This window comes from Micromys minutus, assembly GCF_963924665.1.
Source record: "Micromys minutus genome assembly, chromosome: 26".
Lineage (NCBI taxonomy): Eukaryota > Metazoa > Chordata > Mammalia > Rodentia > Muridae > Micromys > Micromys minutus.
Window position 1 is genome coordinate 20,111,979 of NC_137961.1, and position 9,840 is coordinate 20,121,818.

A 9,840-nucleotide genomic window follows, 5' to 3' on the forward strand; every position below is an offset into this window, starting at 1 on the left:
ACAAACTCAAAAGCACCAAACAACCAAAACCCAGCACTATTTCTTCTTTTTACTTTAAACATCTTTCTACTTAGATGATTTTTATGGCACAAATATCTCATATTTGTGAGCGATATAGTTCCATGATCTTACACCCACCAGGATCTTACAGTCTGTAACTGTGTTCCTTATATTAGTAGTGTATACAATATTCACATTTCCTTTTCTACACTCCAGTTCCGAATAGTTTTTTTTTTACAAGTCTACACTCTAAGATTGTGTTTTCTTGGGCTGACATCATCGGTAATCCATTAGGAGGGCTTGTTCTTCTTCCAGAGGACCCGAGGTACTGTCAGTACTCTAGTGGCTCACAGTTGCCTGTTCTCTAGCTCCAGGGAATCTGACCACCTCTTCTGACTTTTGTGGGTAACGCACACTCACATAAATAAAACATAAAAATATGTACTTACAACATATGGAATTGAGCTATATATAGGCATATATTTTCAACCAAGAATATATATATATACATATATGCATACATACATGGATTTTTCTGTAAATATGTACATTTAATTTTCATAAACAACTAATTAATGATGTAAAGCTTAAGACATTAATATTGAAGTAAATGTACTAAACAAGAAACCTAGAAAAAGTAGACAAATTAGCCTTAAAAATAAGCATCACATCTATGTGTTGAACTTATTTATTCAAAAATCTTACAAAATTATGCCTAAATGTTATTGTGAACAAAGTTTATTTGGGCCTGTACTATTATTAGTTTAGGACATAGCAGCTTTAAGACACTCACACCTCATTTAGAAATCAGATACAGGCATTTTGAAAAAGAAGGCACCTTTTCAGAAGAGCATGGTTGGGCTCCTTTCCCCCTCTTTTTTGCATTGATCACCTTGAAAAGAGAGCCATGGGTCCATAGTATCTCACGGTGCAAGCTTTGACATATCAATGCCCTGCCTAGAGCATGCCCAGGTAAGTCAGCCAGAAAGTTCACACTCTTGGGAAAAGCCAGAGGCTTGCTGTCTTGTTGATTATCTACAGTCTGATTCCCTGTTGGCTCACTATCACTCCTCCAGACTAGCTCCCAGACTGTTGTAATTCCCAGGATTCCTTCCTCCTGGATACCCCTTGTTCTCTATACAATGGCAAGTCTGTCTCTCCCCCTCTTCAAGGGCACACCATTCGTGAAATTCTCTCTCCATGCTCTTTCTGCTAGTCTTGCTTTCCTCACAGATAGCTCTGGGCCATGGCCAGTCAGCTTCTGTTTCTCTAAGCTCTGGACTCTTCCAGATACCTCTGAATGCCCCCCACCCCTCCCTCTCTCCTCCACAATAAAAACCTTGCTCCCCAACTTTTCTTGGTTTCTTTACTGTGCCCCCACTGACAAAAAGTACAAGCATCCATCACCCCTACTTATAGAAAACATTTGATCTGCTCTTGCTCCATTGCTTCCCTTGTCATAATCAGTTGTGTCTTCCAGCTCTGAGCCTAAAATATTCTCTTCCTTCTGCAGGTTGCTTTTACAGGGTGTTTTATCACAGCAACAGGAAAATTTCTAAGCTAGAGCTGATTAAGTTAAAGTCCAGACCTTAATCAAAGATGGCTGTTGATATAGGAAGAAGTGGATCAGAGGTGGTGCCATGCGCCGGAAGTCCCTCATTACTTGGGAGGTTGAGGCAGTAGGCTCCTGGGTTTGGGGTCAGCCTGCGACTCCCTCCTCCCCCAGCAAAGAGTAGGTATTTAAGTGCCAAGATAGCCAGTATAGGGGGATGACAGAGTACAGACAAAGGGACAAGGGCAACTGCAGTAACTCAAAGAATGACTGACGTTACCCCGGGCTAGGAGAGAGAAACCGAACCGATGATCCCATGGCTGTCCGAAGGATCCTTGAGAAAAATCTACCGGAAGGAAGAAGAGGTTATTTTGCCTCGTGGTTTCAGAGTCATGGTCCTCGGATGGTGGGCTCCACTGCTTTGGAGCCCAGGGAGGCAGGGCATCCTGGCAGGGATCCTGGGTGGTGCAAACCCGTTCACTAAGAAGCATAAATCTGGGGAAGGCCAGGGACACTATTGTCTTTCACAGACGATGTCCTGCCAATGCCTGCAGTGGCCTGCTTTCTTCAAGTTGGGCCCTGATTTCTATCAGCCCCTTCAGTTATGAGGCGATCAATAGGTTGCCAATAAATGGAGCAAGCCTCATGATCTAACCACTTCTTAGGAATGCTACCACTTGGGAAGTAAGCCTTTAATGCGCGGGCTTTTGGAAGGCCGCTTCATATGCAAGCCATAATACGTTAATGGAACTGTAAGATCGGTAACGTGTTCAGATTATTTTGGTTATTCAGCATCATATCCTTGAGGTCCACATGACTTTTTGTTTGTATTGATAGCTTTTCATATATCGCTGAGTAGTATTGCATGGTACAGGTATACTATAGTTGTTTAATCATATATCTATCAAGGAATAGTTTAGGATTTCTCAGTATTATTATTATCATTATTATTAATATTTTACTTTTTTTTTTTTTTTAAACTTTTGAGACAGGGCCTTTCTACATGGCCCTGACTGTCCTGGAACGGACTATGTAGTCCAGGTTGGCCTTGAACTCACAGAGATCCAACTGACTTGCCTCCTGAATGTCCAATTGAAAGTGTTTGCCATCACAGTTAGCTAAAATTCTCAATTTATTCTTGTGTGTATTTATGCACACCTGCCTGGTACCGGCAGAGCCAGAAGAGGGAATAAATACCTTCCGGAGTTACAGATAGCTGTGAGTTGCCATGCGGATGCAGGCCATCTTCCTCTGGAAGAACAGTCAGTGCTCTTAACTGCTGAGCAATCTCTCTAGCCCTACAGTGTTAATTGAAAAAGCTGATTATATGGTCAGAATACCAATGAGCCGCCCCTGTGTTGATTGCCCCATACTTTCAACACAGGGAGATATAAGATAAAATTAGCTGAATTAAGTGTGTTTAATAATTTCTTCATGATCAGTGAAAAAAAAACTTTCTAAATGAAACTGTGTTTTAGTCCTCAAATTATGTTTGGTTTATTATGGTAAAGAATACGGAGAAAATAATTTGCTCCAAAATCCCCTGATTTGATTCATGATTAAAAGAAAAGGGAGATGAACAGTACTGAATACCCACTTCATTATTATATTTAGTTGTTTATAATATACTAGAAACATATTCCTTTTTATTCATATTAATATGATTTTTAACATATCCTAAATAGGTATGGTATATGGCATTCAATTGCTATTAAGAAGTGTGTAAATGAAAATTGGACCTGCCTGGTAGTTCAACACCTCCAGCCCAATATGCCAAGGCAACACATTTAATAAACATTTAGTATACCTTTATCCTAAGTGCTAGAAGTACAGTAGTAGGAAAATAAATGTCTCTGCAATCAAAATGCTTTGACTGTCCTCGGAAAGATCAGAGGCCAGAGCATGCTCATAGGGTTGCTAAGTGTTCTGCTGAAAGTTCAGGCTTCTCCTCTCAATGTCTGGAAAATCCCATGGGCAAATTAAGAAAGGCAGCATTCACGGTGATAGTGTGCATTTCCAGAAGCGACCATTTAAGGGTTGCAGGGTTAGGATGCCGGAGCATGTCTATTGGGCTCAGAGTCCCTGCCCTTTCTGGGAACTGCTTTGGTTGGATGATGACCAGTGCTGTGTTCAGTTTTCACTTTCGCTTTGTACGGTGTCTAAGCAGAGAAATAGAGTGATTAGGGAAATTCCCAGATACAAAAAGATGGTGCTGGACAAAGATTCACTGGTACAAAATTTTCCTGGGAATTTCCATTTTTCCTGTGGGATTTTATTTGGCAGGTTTCTCAAAATGTGCAAGAACTTATATATAACTAGCTGATTAGTCTAATTCTAGGAATTTCAGTGCCTGTATTTAGTAGAATTGTTTGCTTTTTCCTCCATAGCTCAAAAATCGTGTTCCCCGTCATTCCAAAGTTGTTGGCTTAACATGCTGAGGTATATTTCCTTTGAAGGCAGCACCGTTGCTTTCACTTTAAGAAGCTATGCTGCGAAAGAGGATGTGAGTTTAAAAGATCCTGTGTGGGGCAGAGATAGGACTGGGGACAATAGGCAAAGCTATCCCCACTGAAGTAGCCTGTGAAGATTTGGTCTTAACAGGGCAGACTAGCACAGCCTAATGGAAGCAGGAAGTGTGATTAACCAGAGATCCAGCACCAGCGGTCGAACAGATTTCTAGGGAGAACTCGAAGCGTAACTGGAAAATAAGAAGCACCCAGAAGCCGCTGTGACCCAATATTGTTCCAAAATTGTTATAAGGAACTGAAATATGTATCTCCCTAGAGCAGCATTGCAGCACAAGCCCAGCATGCAGTCTTTACAACAGGGAGGGATCATTTGCATGAAGTGCATTATCTGTTGAGCCTCTGGAGTTGAGTAAGTGAAGGCCCCCCTGTTTGACTTACTTGACTTGTTCTGAGGCTCAAGTTACACAATGATTATAAAAGAAAGGACTTTATGCTAAACCCAACAGTTTCTGTGATAGCAACATTAGCTAGTTTTCTCACCAGCCCTGCCGTTTGATCGAAACTCTCTTACCCAGTTTGAGAAACAGGAAAATAAGTCTCTGGTAGCCAGGAGCTTTCTAAGTACTTAGCTTGAATGTGTGTGCTCCTGTGGGAAAGGTAAGCATGTTCACAGGACACTAGCCTCAGCCAACACAACTTACACTTTGTAGTGAAGCTGGACAGAAATACATTCTTCATGGGAATGTCGGAACAGGCAAAAAATATGAACATTGCCAACCAAGAAGATGAGCAAACGCTCCCCATTTCTGGCTAACAACGAGTGACCACTGCCTCTTTTCCAATTACACTCTCATTACCTCGGCTTTTGTCTTTCAGTGATTTAATTAAAAAGGTTAGGCTAATCAACAGTCCCTCCCTGCTCCTAGACAGCATCTGAAGGGGCTTCTCATTTCCTTAGATGCTCCCTGGGCTCAGCTCGTATAGGAAATTCTTCCTAACTGTCTTATTGAGATTCCCTCTGTGTCCCCATGATGCTTTTCCCGCTTGCAATGAACCAATGAATGCAGTCTTGCATCACTGTAGATGGCGCTCTTGCAGTCTTTGACTAGACCATGTTGACATTAACCAACTGCCAGCCTTCACTGTATCTCGGGCTGTGCTGGCTCTACGGACTTTTCAAAGGACCGACCTTGTGAGCAAATTAGGATGTCTAGGCACAATTATCATCCTTCACATTGTAGATTACAAGGACATGACCCAAGGCACTATGTTTCTTAAAAATAATAATAAAAAAATGATAGCTAAAATTTACATGATGCTGGGTGGTAAGATGTGTATTAGATCGTTCTAAGCATCTTCCATATGATAATGTATGTAAAACAATACTTTCTAGAAAAGGCTATTGTTATTTACATTTTACTAATGGAAATAATGAGGTATCGAGCTGTTATTTGTGTATACGCAATAAAACTATTGCGTATAGTTTTATGCTACTGCCTTTAGCTCTGAGAAGTGACCCACTACCAGTACTCCATCTGGCTTCTCTTTAATCTTCGAACAAAACACACACATGCAATGTACACACACACACACACACACACACACACAAACACACAGAGTTTGTTCCTTTTCAACTTGCCTTAGGACACAATTGCTCAGTGTTACTATCTCCTGCCTGGAAAAGTGTGTCCTTAATAATATTTTTATTTCCTCTCCTCCCACCTGCCCTAAACTTCAATGGCTAGTCCCACCTAACCTCTGCCAAACATACATGACCATCTGCCTGCAGTAGTGAGCACCTGAGACTTCACATGGTGGCTGGTTTCTTCACCTTCCACAGTATGGCAAAAAACTTCCTCTCTCCTGCCATGCGTCTGTGTTTTCTCCAGGGCCCTGAAAGTCCCACTATCCCTTGCGCCCAACAACTCTGGCTGTCTTTACTGACACATCAAGAACCAATTGGGGAATAGGACCTTAGCATCAGAACTACGCCCTACATTGTCCCTCAACTGTTAAATAAGATCGTCCAGCTATGAACTCAGGAAATCGTGTTTTTGGATCATATATGGCTAGTTCTTCTATCAAAATGTTATGAGGCTACTGGGAATATAGTGTGACTGATTTAATACTGCTTAGTCCACTGTTTAATGAAGATTTGCTTTAGCTGTGAGCAAGGCTGTCTCTGTTAAGGATGTGCAGGCTAGCAACCTTAAAGTGTTAATTTGTCTCTTTCACCATTTAATGTCAGTACTACCTTAAACTTTGTGGATGTAAATCCAGGAACAATTCCCTGGCTAACAGCATGCAAGATTACCAAGGCCTACATGTTTCAGGTTTTAGTTTCTTAGTTACCAAGTTCGTATTTAAAAATATTTGAGCTGGAGGGATGGCCCAGTAGGTAAAATGCTTCCTACACTGTGCAAGTTTGAGAATCTAGGATAAGATTCCCCAGAACACACATACGTCTGGGTGTAATGCTGCATATCTGTTAATCCATTTCCTCTATGAGGCAATCAGAGATAGAGACGGGAGAAACACAGAAGCTTGAGGGCCGGCCAGCCTGCAGATGTAGCAGTGAACAACAAAAGACCCTATCTTAAACAGGAAGGACAATATTCAAGGCGATCCTCACATTTCCATATGTGTACCCTTATCCACATGCACACGAATACACACACAAGCATGCACTTGTGCACATACTCACAAAGATAACACCTTTTTGAGCTAGGGACGTGGCTTAGTAGGGTCCTTGATAGCACGCGCAACAGCCAAGATCTGATCTCTAATACTGAAAAAAATACATATTTATAGTCAAGATCTATATAGTTCTCAAAACTCTACAGTGCATTCAAATGTGGTATTTCTTAATATTAACTTGGAAAATTTAAATCTTGTTAATGAATTAGAAAATAAATCCTGTACAACTGAATACTTGTTTGGAAAATATCTTGCTTCCAGTGTAGTTAGATATTAAAATTGAGTGTATTCTTGCTAGATATAATCACATATCAGTCATCTGAATAAATGTCATAGAAGATTATTTTGAAGTAGATACATAAAAGATGACAAAATTGAAATATGAATTGTTTACACAAAAGACGTACTTCGTGCTCTGCCAAATACAGTATTTTTTAAGGCAATCATGTGTTTGTTTTTTGAGACAGTCATGCTATGTAGCTCAGGCTGACCTAGAACTGGGCCTACAGCGCAAACTGATAGCATTAGAGTCTCTGTTGCTATGCTGAAACACCATGGCCAAAAAGCAAGTTAGGGAGAGAAGGGTTTATTTAGTTTACATTTCCACTCCATAGTCCATCATTGAAGAAATTCAGGACAGGAACTCAAGCAGGGCTGGAAGCTGGAGGCGGGAGCTGATGCACAGGCCACAGAGGGGTGCTGCTTACTAGCTTTCTTGACGTGGCTTTCTCAGCCAGCTTTCTTACAGCACCTGGGACCACCAACCCAAGGATAGCATTACCCACAATGGGATGGGCCCACCCATGCCAATAACTACAGCTTGATATTATGGAGGCATGGTCTTTTTTTTTTTTTGATCCTTAACATGTTAGTCTTTAATGAAGCACATAAAACTGTACTACTTAATGTATTTCTCCATGAACGTTTTGTGAAATTCAGATCGCAGTGTATCGTTTACAAATCTTTTGTCTTTCTTCTGGTCATCTATACCCTTTGCACAGTTCTTAAAAACAACATCATCGTCCCACCTTCTTTTAACCTTGAAGTTGGCCTGAGGCTGGGATGGACCAGTGAGATTTAGGAGAGGGTTTCCACTCAGAATGTTTTCCATGCGAATTCTCTCTTCCTCTGCTTTTTGTTCTTGTTCCTTCCTGCTCTTAAGCTCTTTCCTTCTTGATCTTCTCTAGCTCTGCAAGAAGAGCCGTGGTATCATCATCATCGCTCTCCTCTTCAAAATCCTCATCTTCCTCATCAGTGAGAGGGTCGTCAGCATCAAGGTTGGCGGCAGGAATCTGGTCTAAGCGGGGCTTCTTTGACACGGAAGAGGAAGTTGTATGTTCTCGGGTTGGACGGTCCCTAATTTTTTCCCTGGCGGCAGCTCTCTCTCTCTCTCTCTCTCTCTCTCTTCCAACTCTCTCCTAAAGTCACAGTTGCGAACCTCTTCAGGGGCGTCCTGTGTGGTTTGTCCGTACTTGATCTTTGTATGGGAGGGAAGGTCTCTGCTTGAGTACTGCTTGGAGAGCCGACTCAGATCCCCTTCTCCTTTTCCTCTCCCACCTCTTGCAGGTTCAAAAGTTGGTTTGGCAGCTGTTGTCAACTTTTATTTCTGGCGGGGGTCCGACGCAGCACCTTCAGAAGCTCACTCACGAACCATTGTGACCCTTAACTCCCAGAAATCTCTGCGCCCTGGAGGCATGTTCTTAATTGAAGTCTCCCCCCCCCCCCTGCAGATGACTAGCTTGTGGCAAATTGACATAAAACTAACCAGTACCTGACCTTGATTTTGTGATCTCATCTCTGCCTCCTGAGTGCTAGGGTTATAGGTGTGTTCCACTGTGCCTGGCTTTTATGGTAGTTTTGTGGTGATTATTATCTCCGGTGTGGTATGATGGCTCGAGGAAGTTATATTCTTCACCCGAACTTTAGAACAACTGTGGAAGTCTGCAAAAGGCAGATTGGGTGGGTACCCACACATCAACTTTGTTAGTGAAATTTGAAGACAGTGATTTAGTCATATCTCACCCAATCATAGTAAGAACAAACTCAATCTTGTTCCCCTAGAGGCCTGTCCTTGACATTCCAATTGCATGGAGGAGCAGGGTGGAAAATATTCTTTATGAAGGCAAGAAATTTCTGAAGATAAAGGAGATGAGAGGACATTTCCCCAAACTTGGTCTGCTGAGATCTTTCTTTCTTAGAGAGGAATGCTGAATCTTAAGGGAGAAATTCAAAATACATGAGAGATAAAAAATGCGGCTCCTGCAAAAGGACTCTCCTGACAGTAGTCCACAGAGGACAGAGGGATATGGCCATGATTTCCACAAAAGTTCCTAACTTTTGGTAAACCCGAGCCTGCAAAGTGTAAGTATATACAAACGCGTTTGCCAAAGCAGAAGAGAGATAAAGTCACCTTTGTGCTCACGGTGAGGATGTTGCCCAGGGGTAAGGAGGTGGAAAAGAACTGTGGAATTCTGAGATTTGGCCAAACCCAGGGAAACAAAGGTTTGTAGTTGAAAGGAAAGGCCAGTTTTCATGACAAAGATCCAAAGGAAGTTTTCCCAGACCCCCTGTGGCACATTTTAAAGAAGACAACAGTCGAAAGAATCAGTACAAGGTTATTTAGAATGGCTATTGTGTTTCTGTAGACCTGCTTTTCAGGTTTTCTCCAGGGATAGTCTGTGTCAATAACATGCATTAAGAGTTGAGTATCATAACAGGAATGTGTAAGTCCCTATCTATAATTTGTATGTAGGCAGGTAGATAAAGGCTTTGAAATTCTTAGTGTGTACTTAGTCTTTTTTTTTTTTTTTTTTTTTTTTTTTTTTTTTTTTTGAGACAGGTTTTTCTGTGTGGCCTGGCTATCCAGAACTTGCTCTGTAGACCAGGCTGGTCTTGAACTTAGAGATTCTCCTGCCTCTGCCTCCTGAGTGCTGGGATTAAAGGCATGCGCCACCACCTCCCGGTGTGCTCAATCTTTGTCTTTGAGTAAAATGCTAGGTCGCTAGGCCTGTGCTTGGTTTGGGCTGTCTCTGCTTTGCTATGCCACCCATTCATGCTGAAACTTGCTTTCCTCTTTTAAGAGCTGGAGTAGGTGTGAATGAGATAAGGTATGTGCCAGGTAAG

General features: G+C 41.8%; 1 pseudogene across 1 annotated transcript; it reads right to left on the bottom strand.

Moving 5' to 3' along the window:
* Positions 1-7,615: 7,615 nt before the first annotated feature.
* LOC308437469 (spliceosome-associated protein CWC15 homolog) lies at positions 7,616-8,413 on the bottom strand (annotated as a pseudogene). Its single transcript has 2 exons — positions 8,369-8,413; positions 7,616-8,314 (listed from the first exon to the last, which is right to left on the bottom strand). The product of its transcript is annotated as a spliceosome-associated protein CWC15 homolog (transcript).
* Positions 8,414-9,840: the final 1,427 nt, after the last annotated feature.